General features: G+C 36.7%; 1 protein-coding gene and 1 pseudogene across 2 annotated transcripts in view; both read left to right on the top strand.

Moving 5' to 3' along the window:
- The window catches only part of TDRD3 (tudor domain containing 3), a 196,720-nt gene that overhangs the window by 169,540 nt on the left and 12,880 nt on the right, over positions 1–14,300 (top strand). The gene's annotated exons all lie outside the window — the stretch shown is intronic.
- Positions 10,698–13,905, top strand: LOC114888134 (annotated as a pseudogene).

The following is a 14,300-nucleotide window of genomic DNA, read 5'->3' as shown; positions in this document are numbered from 1 at the left end:
TTAATGTTACTACTGCAAAAAGATTTCAACCCGTTGAAGGCTCAGATGATGGTTAGCATTTTTTAGCAATAAAGTAATTTTTAATTAAGGTATGTGCTTTGTTTTTTTTAGACATAATGCTGTTGCACATTTAAAGACTACAGTGTAGTGTAAATATAAATTTTGATATGCACTGGGAAACCAAAGATTAGTGTCACTCCCTTTATTGTGATATTTGCTTTATTGCAGTGGTCTGGAACAAAACCTGCAATATCTCAGAGGTATGCCTGTACTTACTTAACATTCATAATTTTGGGAATATGTTAGTATATAATTATGATACTTTGACTTTTTGTCCCTTTTTTTGATACACTATTAAAATATTAACTGTAAAGTGATATTTTTATATTTGAGGTTTTCTTATTAACTTATAATTTCAAATATATTTTAATCTGTTTCAAAAAACTTTTTGAGCACTTACTATGTGACTTTATCTCTCCACCCAGAACAGTGCCCAGCACAACACATTTCCTTAGAATGATTGCATGCTGGACAATGGCAATGCATAGATGAGCAGTCTCTACACTAAAAGAGTCAGACTAGCAGAGGAGCCCAGCAAGTAAAGCACCATAGATGGAGCGTGTTTAACTCAGTCAGGAACTGACTCATAGAAGAGGCGAGGCCTTCCCTAACTATCGTGTTATAAAACAGCAGTGTGCCATCACACAAACTCTCTATCCCCTTTGCCTGCTCTATTTTCTGCATATCCTGCCCCTCCTTCCAACCCCTAAGTGAAAGCAATGTGAGAACAGGGACTTTGTCTCAGCTAATACTTGAGCATTCAGAACAGTCCCTGAAACATAAGGCTTTCAATAAGTACCTGTTAAATCTGAATGAATGAAGTTTAATGTGAGTCTCGAAAGTTTTAAAGGACTTAGCTTGGGAAAAAAATGTGTGAGAGAATAGCAAAGAGTGTAGGAGGGCATGGTAGGGTGAGGTATTTTGGCAGCAGTATAGGTTGGGTGTAGCAAGTGTCAGCAGATGAGGCTGGCTGCAAAGGCAGGTGGTTTGAAGGATGGGGAGTCAAGTGGGTTACAGTAAGGAGTTGGAATATTTATATCTGAGAATAGGGACCAATGAAGGATTTGGGGTAGGGGAGTGTCATGATGTGATTTTGCTTTAAGAGGTTATTTCCTGTGGTATAGAAAATGGGTTTCAGTGAAAGCAGAGAGCAAGGAGACCAGTTATTGCAATAGTTAATGCAAGAGATGGGGACTTTGGAGTCGTCAGAGTCTAGGCAAAAGTAAAGAGTATGGGTGAGATTGTGTGTAAAAAGAAAAAGGAAAGTGTGTAAAAAGAGAAAAGACGAAGGCAAGGGTCAACTTCCAGGGAATTTCACAGCTGAGGGGTAGGAAGGGACATTGAGAAGTAGCTGTAGTTTAGGAGGACAGGGGGTTGGGCAGATGGGGAGGGATGCTTAATCCACAGTATAAAATGCTGGAAAGGTCAAGGAAGGTGAGAATTGAAAAGTGGCTGTTGCATTTGGCAATCGACAGGTTCTTATAACTGTAGAATGCACTTTCAGTGGAATGGTGGATGTGCATGACAATTTGTGGTTTCTTGACAGTAAGTGGGACATAAGAACATGAGGGTTAGGCTACTTATAGGATCTTGGTTGTGAAGATAAAGAGGATAGAAGAAGAGAATAAGGAGTAAAGGAGCTCAGGGTGAAAATCCAAGCATGTTTACATCAAAGGCAGAGTGAAGAAAAGAGAGAAAGAGAGGTTGTAAAAATAGGTGTAAGGATTAAAAAAAATCCAGGCTGTGGTGAGAAAGTGGGGTACGATCACTTTGGGTGACTTTGGGTATGTTGAGGAGTACTAAAGAGAAGAGAGGAAGGAAGTAAATATAGGTATGGATGAGAGTAAGCTGGGTTTCAGGGAAGGAAGGTGAATAATCCTTCACTAATGAACTCTTTTCTGTCAAGTAAAAGCAGGTCATCTGTTCAAAGTAATGAGGTCAAGAATAGGAGAGGAATTTTGAAGAGAGATGTAAAGATTTAGAAACCACCCGGGAAAATGGGAGAAGAAGCTGACCAAGAATGTATTTTCACAGCAGAAGTTTTCAACCCTTAGTAAAACTTACGCGCAAAGCATTCTGTGAGAGTTCATTCTCAGTTTCTGGTCTTTTAGTAGCTGCAGGAAAAGTTTAAGTGGATATAAAAATGAGAAGAACTTTACAAGTTTATTAAGTAGAAACTAACAAGTTAACCACTCAGCCCATTTTCAGTAGAGGTTCTCATTAAGGACCTGATATTTGAAAGTCTGCACAGTCATAATGACTATGTTATTACCCTAGGACCTCAGCAGAATTCAGTATTGGAAAATGCCCTGTGAAAATGGCTTTAAGCTCTTGCTAGTAACATTAGTATAATCCTAGGAATGTTAACAAAAGTTTCAGGCCTTCTTGAGCTAATCTTCATTCCAGGTAGTGATACATTAAATAGATAAAAATGTTAATTAGGTATTTGAACATTCGAAGACACAGTGACCCTGTGTGTGTTTGGGTGTGCAAGTGTGCAAGCATGTGAGAGATATCATTGTTTAAAAATTGTGATAGTTACTAAAATGTTCATTTAGAGTGGCTTATCTCAGTAAAGAGAAAAGAAGAAAATAAGGTAGAAAATTTTTAAACTCCTGTTTAATCTCTTAAAACCTAACCTATTGACTTTTCTATTAACTGACCTATTTACAGAAGGAGATTTTCCTAACATGGACACAGATTTAAATAAGGAAAAAAATTTTTAAATGCTCATCATAATATTTGTATGACAGTTATAAAGAGTTGTCTAGCTATGGAACTATAAAACAAAATCCAAATATGAAACCAGTTAAGAACACATGCTGTTCACAATCATAGAGTTAATTTATAAGCTACCATGGAATATTCTTATTCTGCTATTGAAGTGGACAGCCCTTTCTCATTGCTACCATACCAAAATATTGATAAAGATTTCTGAAAAAAGAGCCTCAACAACTTACTTTCAACTTTCCTAAGAGAGCTTAGGAGGTTTATCAAATTATGAAATTGATGAACATCCTTTATTTAAAATGTATTATAAGTTCTTAGGTAAATTTAGGGACTTGCCAATTACATATACAAAGCAGAATTGTTTGTATTCATCTAAGCCTCTGAGGGTAAATGTCTTGGAACATGTAATAGTTAATGGGAAAAATCTGGTGTGAAAATATTTGTATTGGTGAATTTTACTGCTTTATTATACTTTTCCTTCTCATTAGTAATATTTTTCAGAAGAGTCTCCATGTCTGTGGATACCAAGGGTGGGGGACACTAAGTTGGATGAATTTCATAAAGACAATTACAGTGAGCCCTCTGTATCCACAGGTTCCACCGACCGTGGATCAAAAATATTAAAAAAAAAAAATTATAGGAAGTTCCAAAATGTAAAACTTAACTTCGCTGCATGCAGGCAACAATTTACATAGCATTTACATTGTAATAGATATTATAAGTTATCTAGAGATCATTTAAAGTCTACAGGAGGGTGTGTGTCAGTTATATGCAAATACTATAGTACCATTTTATATAAGCACGCACAGATTTTGATATGATGGGGCAGTCCCGGAGCCAGTCACTCATGGGTATTGAAGGACAAATGTACTGTATTTGGTAAGCTAGTAGGATTTGTCTCAGTAAAGAAGATTGCCTCTGGGCTCCTTTCTTCACTGGAAGAAAAATGAACATTCTGCTAATTGACCAGATTCTCAGCCTCACTTTTGTATTACATTGGTTATTGACACCAATAAGTGTAAAATCACTTTGTAAATGTAGAGTGCCACATCAAGGCTCGTTTAGCCTTATGTGTTCTCAACCTCTGTAACTCACTAGAATAATGCAAATTGCTTGACTCAAACCAATAAAAGAGAAACTGTGTTGTATGTGACATTATAAAGAATGGAACTTTACACTTGTGAAGGAGTAATGATAGCTAACTTTATTGAACACTTAATGTTGTACCCAACATTATTCTAAGCTCTTTACTTAACACTAATTTATTTAAAGTATAGTAGCTGCTTATTGATAGTGTAGCCATTTCAGGATAGTTCATTCTCTCATTGAGTGATTCATAGTAGGCGGTGCTCAGAGTAGATAGCTTTGTGAATAATTTGTGTTTTATAGTAAGAACTATAACACCTAAATGATATCACATCCATTTTGTTTTATAATTTCATGATGTATTTAAAATGTAAATGAGATGGAAAGCACTTGATTTTGATCTATTTATATAAGTCTTGTAAAAGTTTAACATGATAGGCAATTCTCTCCTTCAGCCTCCGTATCTACTGGGATGTGTGGAAAGAGCATGGATTTTAGAGTCCAGCATAACCTGGGCAAGATACATAATCTTTTGGTTGTCTTAAAGAACATAGTAGCTCCTCAATAAATATTTTGTTCAGTCATCAAATGATTGAAATGCCTGGCACATAGGTTCTTAATTACTTTTGTTTCCATTTCTTTAGTTTTCCTTCAAGAATTTAGAAATAGCAGCCTCCCTTATTGTTCACTTCCTCAGAGTAATATTTGTTGACCCTTGACTGCCGCAGCAATTACTGATTGGAACTTCCAGATCAGGAGTTGGGAAGGAAACTGAAACTGCTTCCTTGTACCATCTTTTTCTTTGAATTAATTTTTTTTCCTTTTATATTTCCTGTTAAAGTTTTCTTTTCTGTTTGAATGTTACTAGGATAACAGACTTTTGTATTAAGAGTCTTACAATATAGCCCTAATAGAAAAATTCACAAGTCTTTTAAAGTAAACTAGTTTTTCTTATAAAGTGAAAGAACTGCATTCCCTTTAAGCTAATAGTATTGCCTGCAAAGTTATAAAAATTTCCATCATTTTCTTTCACACTTTTGAAATCCTATGGTTTATAACAGCCTTCATAAATTGGCGACTTCCATCCCAGCTCTGACACAGAGCTTTTCAGCCTGTCCTGCTGTCTGTGTACGTGCTGCTTGACATTGACAGGATTCTTGTCAAAATGGGGCTTTTGCATAAATTAGTGTTTAACCCTGGACAGGCTTTTCCTCCTCATTTCAATACAGCTTTTAAGAGACTGTGCTGCTCTTATCCATAGATAATGAAAGTGAAATTTGACTATTTTATCATGCATTTTACACTCTGAAGGAGTACCATAAACTTTACTAGTCTTATTTATTTTTCTTTTTAAAAAAAAAATGTATTTATTTATTTATTTATTTTTGGCTGCATTGGGTCTTTGTTGCTGTGTGCGGGCTTTCTCTAGTTGCCGCAAGAGGGGCTACTCTTCGTTGTGGTTCATGGGTTTCTCATTGCCGTGGCTTTTCTTGTTGCAGAGCATGGGCGCTAGGCACACGGGCTTCAGTAGTTGTGGCACACAGGCTCAGTAGTTGTGGCTCATGGGCTCCAGAGCGCAGGCTCAGTAGTTGTGGCATATGGGCTTAGTTGCTCTGCGGCATGTAGGATCTTCCAGGACCAGGGCTCATACCCATGTCCCCTGCATTGGCAGGCGGATTCTTAACCACTGCGCCACCAGGGAAGTCCTCTTACTGATTTCTCATTAAGCCCTAATTAGTAATTCTCAGTGTTACCAATTCTTGTACAATATAGACACCATCACTGGTAGCCTACTGTCCCTTCTTGTCCAGAGGACCTATTTGCCTTACTTTTTATTTTAATAAGCAGCTTACATTGTATGTGGGGGAGAAAGTGAGAGGAAGGGGAAGGAGTTTCGAGTTGCATAAAGGAGTACACTTTAAATAATCTTATGGATGAATTTAGAATTTTTAAAAAGTTAATTGTTTTACCTTAATACTTTCTAGAAGGTACATATTAAGCATTGTGGATAATTTGTGTTTTACAGTAAGAACGGTAGCATCTAAATGATATCACATCCATTTTGTTTTATTAATTTTATGATGTATTTAAAATGTAAATTTTGATCTATTTGTATAAGCACTTGATTTTGATCTATTTCTTGGGTATTTGAAGCACCCAAGAAAATCTTTTGACTCTAATGCAGAGACTTTGTACCTTCCTGATTTTTTCTTACCATCATTGTTCCAGCCATGGCTGAATGGAGAAGGAACAATAGCTTCATTCTTGAACTACAAGAATATTTACATATTCAGTAGGAACAAACATTTATTTGCTTTTCCTTTGGGTATGATGATGAGCAAATTATTCTCCATAGTATATTATCAGTTCCCCCAGCCTCTATTGAACATCTCAGATGTTTCAGGTGTGGAATTACATGTGACTAAAAACATGGTTCCTGAATTTCAATAAACCTAGAAATGGTATTATTACAGCAAAATATAATACGTTTAGTAGCCTTAATTAAATCAGGTGATATATACTGTCTAATTTTTCTTTACCTAAGTTGATGGAAATGAGTTTATCTCCCTTATTATTCTTGGAGAAAAGCTTTGTGATACCTTTTCTTTCTTCAACAGTCTAACCATCAAAAATGATTGAGAAGAGAAGCTAAGCTTGGAAAGAAAATGATTTCTTTTAAAAAAAGCTAACTCTTCATATACCGAACATTTTGAAATCTCAACAGGAGGGAAAAAACCTCATAAATTTAAGCATACTAAGAGTAATTTATACTTAGGTAACAGCAAGATGATATGTTATATCTTTACCAACATATTGAAATAATTAGAATAACTGATTGAGAATGTGAAGATTGGAGTTCCTTCTATACAATGCCTGCTTATAACTAGAACGTATACGCCAGGCACCATATATGTCTGTGTTAGCTGATTTAATAACTACAGGAACCCTATGAAATAATTATTAGTATTCCCACTTAATACACATGAAAAAGTACAAATCCAAGTTCAGAGCCATTAAGAAACTTGCCTAAAATCATTGAGCTAGTAAGTTGTAGAGCTGATGTTCAGTTTGCAGACTTGCTGACATCATAGCACATGATTTTACACTTTACCTGTAAATGGAGATAAATGATACCAACCTACTTTTTGTATAACGTATATAAAAATTTCATCATAGCAGTAAGTTTGTACTCAATATGTGATACACAGTTTTGGTAAAGTAACTATCAGCTATTTAGTTCATTCAGTCTTAATTCTCTCTTAAAATTTAGAGAATTTTAAATTGAGAAGCAAAGATGTTTATGCAAGAGGTATTTCTCAAGGGGCTAGAAAATATTTTACAAAGAGTAGAAAAAGAATCAACCTATTCCTTTAACCTACAGTTCTATTCCTAAGAGCTTAATCTGATACTGTGAATCTCCTTTTATCTTCTAAATTTCACTGGAATCTAGTTTCAGGGTTAAACTACATTTTAGCCACCCATGTATGTTTTAGGTGGTAATCCTCCAGTTTCCACTAGGCAAAAAAAAAAAAAACTAACAAATTACCAAGATAATTTTATTTTAGAAAAACTGACTTAATATTATATAGTTATTCAGAACACACCAATGATAACACTATGCCAAAGTAGTATCTTTCAATAGTGCATATATTCAATTACAGTTAAATTTAAAACTTTAGGTTGGGAAAATAATTCTCTTCAAATATACAATGAAATAGACCTGGGAGTAGGTTATAGACATTTCGTTTGATGACAAGTACAGTATGAGCAAGTAATGATCAAGCAGCTGCTAAAAACATTAAAGCGAGGTCAGATTGCACTAATGATTATTATATAGAGTTTGCTCATCATGGGAAATAGTAGTATTATGTTGCAAGCAGACCATACATGCAATATTATTCTGAATACTAGGTTACATAGAATAGTAAATATTAAAATGTATAAAGGAAAATATGATCAAGATGATGGGAGATAGTGGAAATAATGGTATTTGACAAATGATTCCAGGAACTGAGTCTTTTGATTTTACAAAATAGAAGACTAAGAGAAAGGCATAATACTTGTTTTAAAATAATTTAAAATCTTCCATATGGCAAAGGACATAGGCTTAACTAGAAAGCCCGGGTAGTTTGCACTTTCTAGAGAAGGATACAAAGGAGTGGGGTTGGCTGCCTGAGAAAGCCTTAGCATCCTTCACCACTTATTTGAAGGAGACAGAACCATCACACCACCTGTGTGTGATGTGTGGGGATGAATTTTGTACCTTGTAGATCAGATCATTGACTCCTGGGGCACCTCACAATTCTTAAACTACAGCTTTTATTAACTAGCCTGATAATTGATAAGGACTTTTAAACATATTTTCTTTATGTTTCACTAAAGAGAAATCATTTTATTTCATTATGCAGACATTGTTAATATGGGTTGCTGGGTATGTATGGGATTTAAATGTGAAAATGATTATTACATTGTAATCTTATAGATAACTATAAATTTATAAATAACTATAAATAATCATATATAGCTGCTATAAGAGTCAAAATTTTAATTCTTTTCCTGTCAATCTTATGTTCCTTAGGGGTGAAAACATTAGCAAATGATTTTATTTTCTGTACTGTTAGATATTGCAAACCTTTTCTTAAAGTTATATAAAGCATGTCAAGTCGTCTCCTTTCCCTACTCCAACACTCAGTACTTTTTAATGGCAAAGATCTGGCCTGTATTTTATCAATTTGACATGGAGTTTTTTTTTCTAATTCTGTTTCTTTAGTCTGTATTACAGGTCACTGAAGCATACCATAAGTACTTGTCTCAAGTGGTCAGTTACATAAAATGTACTGGTCTGACTGTTTTAGAATAAAAAGCAGTCTGGCATTATGATGTGCTAATTATTACTTTCAGAGAAAGAATTAGTTAATTCATTCTTAAAGTATATTGTATTAGTTACAAATTTAAGATGTAAAAATAGTATAACTTATGAGGGAGTGAAATGATTAACCACTTGTGATTAGTGCTCATAAGTTTTAACCGTAAAATATTCTAAAACATATTTGCTCAATTAGCATATCTGGGAAAGCAGTTGCTTTTGCAAGGGTAATTTATAGGCAATCACCTGAAAACATATCAACAGGCATAGATAAGCATTTTTCATTATTAATCATCATTGCTATACCTCTGCTGTTTAAATAGTGTTTCTGTTTTTTTATGGCATTTGATAAAATTTTAAGGGTATGGTCTTGGTATTAAGGCAAGATGTTCAAAGAGGTTAATCACGTTTATTTTTAGCTTTTTCTTAAAATATTCATATTTTAGGCAAATAATATCTTTAACTTTTGATTAATCATTTTCAGTAATGTGTCTTTGCTAATTTTCTCCTTTTCTTTGTTTTATTTGCCCTTTTTCTCTATAATTAAAAAAGAAGACCTCTTCCTAAAAGAAACAAAAACAGTGGTAACAATGGAATGATTTATAATGTGAAATTATTAGTTTTTGTGTGTAGATGTTTTTAAAATTTCTGAAGAAATAAAAGGCAAGCAGGTGACAAGAGTCTTTCTCCTTGCATTGGCTCTTTCATTTTCTTCAGTGGCTTTTCCACTTTCCTTATCTGACCAAAGCAATTTGAGGAATATTCTTACAGCAAACCTGATTTTTAGCAAAATCTGTGAGCCTTGATAGTTTAATTGAAGTGAGCATGTATATATTACTGTCAAAGAATTACTTAATTCAGAATAATAGACAACATATATGGCTTATTTGCTAAACTCTTTTTGGGTATTATCTCATGTAATGCTCCTTGTAAACCTATGAGTTGATTACTGCTGTCTGTGTGAGAAAACTGAGACGTAGAGAAGTTGAGTAACACATGTAGGAAGTGGTGGAGTCTAAACTCAGACTCAGATCTGACCTAACAGACTGAGGTCTTAAATACCAATGCCATGATAAGGTATCTCTCAAGGAAATCTGAGTAGATTGGCATCTTTTGGAGCAGAAATATGCTTCCTACCCTGACTTCTGGACAAGCTTTGGAATCTATTTAACCTTTAGCTTTAAAAGAGGAAATGAGTTGGAGAGAGGTACACATTTTTACAAATCATATATTCATTCTTTGGACTTCACTAAGGCATTTCAACAAAGATGCTGACCATAAAATGTTGTTTGTACTAGCCTCAGGGCAGAAGCCATCTACTTATTTAAAATTAATCTTTAGCCAGCTATTAGAAAAAAATAAGCAAAACTGTCTGAAGCAAGAAATGTAAAATATACACTATGTGATGCCATGAAAAGAACTTTGGAGTGGACAGCCCAGGGGTCTTATTGAAGCATGGCCACTTACATAACTTTGGATAAGTTACTCTGAGCCTTAGCTTGTTCATCTGTAGAAGGATGAGATTAAGTAATTCAAAGCATTGTTGCAAGGATTAAATGAGATAAAATGCCAGGCACATAGTAGAATAATCATTCCCCTTTTTTCTATTCCAAGTTTTAAAGGAAGTTGGGTGTGTTTTTGAATGGAAGAGTATCAGTACTTTTATTATTTGAAGTTTGAAAAGGGTGACGTTTTCTAGTCTCTTTTTTGTATTATATTCTCCTAGTTGAAATATGGATGCAGCCTTTTGATGTTGAGTTGCATTTTCTTGAGTGTCTAAGCTGCCAAAAATAGCTTGTTTACTTTGTATTAAATAGTAGAAGATCTTAACGATGTTAGAGGAAAGACAATGGTGGATAGTACTGTATTTGCTTTAACTGTCATTGAAACATCCAGTTTTCTTCCATGTTAAAGTTTAGTTGTCTTATTTAGGTAGTGCTTTAGTTGGCGGAGTACAGAATAAAACCCTTGAGGTAGGGATTCAGATGATTTCCTAATATCTGATAGAATCATCAATAATCCTTACCTAATTCTTATGTAACTTTAGAGAATATCCTCTTTAATAAAAAGAGAATATCAGAACACAGTGAAGTGTCTCAGAGTTCTCCTGAAACATTATATTGCCGTTCCTCCCTGGCAGCCAGGCGCGCCTCCAGTCCTCCCCTTGGTCCCCAGCAGCGGAACAGCGGCTGGGAGGCCTTCCGGCGCCGTTTGCCGCGTGGCCGCCTCCTTTGCGGCGCTACGACGTACTGCGAGAAGTGGAGCTCCGGGGTGGAGATGTGTCTCTTCCTTGAAGACCTGCGGGAGGGCTCCTGCATCCTCTGCCTCTGCTCCAGGGCGTTTGTGGAAGATCGGAAATTGTGCAGTTTGGGATTAAAAGGCTACTACGTTAAAGACGATGGCAACAGTGCAGGAGAGCAAGCTACAGAAGATGAAGAAGGTGGTTGTTCCCAGGGCACTGCAGAGTCCCGTGACAGCAAAGACGTAGGCCCAGATGAAAGTGAACTTGATTCTGAGGCTGAACTCATGAGAAGTATGGGACTGCCACTTCAGTTTGGTAGGGTTTCTGCACATAAGAATTTTGAGGTATCTATGAATACTAGAAACAAAGTTAAAAAAGAGAAAAAACATCAAAAGGAGTACTTAGATGAAATTAAGAGAGAATCTTGGAGACAAGAATGTGAGGAAGATGACGTTTTGGCTTCAGATGATCCATCTTCATCTGAGAATGAGAACACCAGAAGGTATAAACTTCGAACCGAAAAAGACATTGAAGGTGAGAATCTTCCTGCTGAAAATACATTATCTCCACAGCTGGAAATTACAGAGCTCTGGGAGAAGTACTGGAAGGAATACCAGGGGGAACTGCTGTGGCAAAGCTGGCAAGAAAAGCATGCAGGTCAGACGCCGTCCTCAGAACCCTGGAACATCCCTAATACAAAGGCGGAATGGGAGCAGCACTATAGCCAGCTGTATTGGTATTATTTGGAACAGTTTCAGTATTGGGAAGCCAGGGTTGGACTTTTGATGCTTCACAAAGCTGTGATACAGATACTTGTGTGTCTAAAACAGTAGTTGACAACAAGAAAGACGAAAATCGCACGAAAGCAGATGAACTTTCTTCTCCATCTTCATCAATGGATAGTGAAAGCTCTAGTTCAAGTGATAAAGATCATAATGAAATTCTTGATGGACTTAGTAATATAAGTCTGAATTCAGAGAATGTAGAACAGAGCCAATTAGATCCCTCTGTGAGTTGTGATGGACAGCAGAAGAGAATGCCTTGCTTAGGGCCAAAGTGAACCATGTAATGGAGGAACAAGGAAAGCACCTTGTCTGGGAACAGAAGCACAAGCCAACCAGCTCAGGATTCACAAGAGTCATCAGAAGCAAACACAATCAAAGACAGACCACACCTCATCGGCACTGATGGAGATGAGAATGGCAAAGATCCACCTGAACAGACAAGCAAATTCAAGAGGAGCCACGAACTGGACATCGATGAAAACCCAGATTCAGACTTTGATGTCGACGGTTCCCTTGCAGGATTCAAGCATGGCTCAGGACAAAAATATGGTGGAATTTCAAATTTCAGTCACCGGCGGGTCAGGTATCCACACAAGAATGTGAAGTACAAGTCAAAGTACTTGGACATGAGAAGACAAATCAATATGAAAAACAAACACATCTTCACTGAAGAGCCAGGAAAAACTTTTTTCAAGAAAAGCAAAACTTTGAGTAAGGTAGAAAAATTCCTAAAATGGGTAATGAATCAATGGATGAGGAAGCATTGCAGGAGTCAGTTTCTCATAACAACGTGCAAGATACTTGCACAAGCAGTGGTTCAGAGGAACAAGAAGTGTCTGTTGAAAAAGGGGATGACCCACCGGAGACGAGTGAGCAAGAACCTGGAAAGCGTCGTGCCATGTCTCCAGCTGGGGAAGTGGGAACAGAGAAAACTGACAGGGACAGCACAGAAGCAGCAGTGACAGATGAGGGTGACTGCCCCACCCAGGCTGCACCAGACCGTCTTCAGGTAGAAACCGAAGCTGAAAATAAAAAGAAGAAGAAGAGCAAGAAAAGAAAGGGAATTGGTCTGCCTCCTGAGATCACTGCTGTGCCCGAGCTGGCAAAGTACTAGGCCCAGAGATACAGGCTCTTCTCTCCCTTTGACGATGGGATTAGATTAGACAGAGAGGGCTGGTTTTCAGTTACACCCGACATCGCTGAGCACATTGCTGGTAGGGTCAGCCCGTCCTTCCAGTGTGACACCGTAGTCGACGCATTTTGTGGAGTTGGAGGAAACACCATTCAGTTTGCCTTAACAGGAAAGAGAGTGATCACCATTGATATTGATCCTGTTAAGATAGATCTCGCTCACAGTAATGCAGAAATTTATGGGGTAGCGGACAAGATTGAGTTCATCTCTGGAGATTTCCTGCAGCTGGCTTCTCGTTTAAAGGCTGATGTCGTGTTTCTCAGCCCTCCTTGGGGAGGACCACACTACACCACCGCCGAGATCTTCGACATCAGCACCATGATGTCTCCTGATGGCTTAGAAATTTTTCAGACTTTCCCAGAAGATCACTAATAATATCATTTATTTTCTTCCAAGAAATGCTAATATCGACCAGGTGGCGTCCTTGGCTGGGCCTGGAGGGCAAGTGGAAATAGAACAAAACTTTAATAATAGATTGAAGGCAATCACTGCTTATTTGGGGGAACTGATCTGCAGATCAGCCTCTGAATCATAAGTGAGGTGGTATAGAGATCAAAAGATCACAGCGGTCAGAACACTATTCACTTGGAATTCCTTCTCTGTATTCACTGATACTTTGTACCCATAGTCAAATGGGTATTTGTACCCTAATACACTTTTTCCCCACATTGATGCAGTACCATCTGGAATTTGCTTTTAAACATCCATTTATTTTATAAAGTTAGTGTTTTTTAAGTTTCTATTGAAAAAAATATGAAATATATTTTGTAATATAAAAGTTTATATTCTTTTTCTATTAAAATGGCAGTGAAAGGAAGAAAAAAAAAAACATATTCTCAGCCATGCATTTTGGACCAGTTGCTTAGTAATTAGATTTTGAATCCGATTTTGTTTCTTGTCTTGAATCGGTGTGTTTTTTTAAATTAAATTTTATTTTTTTATACAGCAGGTTCTTATTAGTTATCCATTTTATACATATTACTGTATATATGTCAATCCCACTCTCCTAATTCATCACACCACCACCACTACCCCCGCCACTGCCCCCCTTGGTGTCCATACGTTTGTTCTCTACATCTGTGTCTCTGTTTCTGCCCTGTAAACCGGTTGATCTGTACCATTTCTCTAGGTTCCACGTATATGCGTTAATGTACGATATTTGTTTTTTTCTTTGTGACTTACTTCACTCTATATGACAGTCACTAGATCCATCCACGTCTCTACAAATGACCCAATTTCATTCCTTTTTATGGCTGAGTAATATTCCATTGTGTATATGTACCACATCTTCTTTATCCGTTCGTCTGTCGATGGGCATTTAGGCTGCTTCCATGACCT

This window comes from Monodon monoceros, unplaced genomic scaffold (assembly GCF_005190385.1).
Source record: "Monodon monoceros isolate NGI ecotype Baffin Bay Population unplaced genomic scaffold, NGI_Narwhal_1 Super_Scaffold_8, whole genome shotgun sequence".
In the NCBI taxonomy this organism is placed as follows: domain Eukaryota; kingdom Metazoa; phylum Chordata; class Mammalia; order Artiodactyla; family Monodontidae; genus Monodon; species Monodon monoceros.
This window is presented reverse-complemented; position numbering and strand designations above follow the sequence as displayed.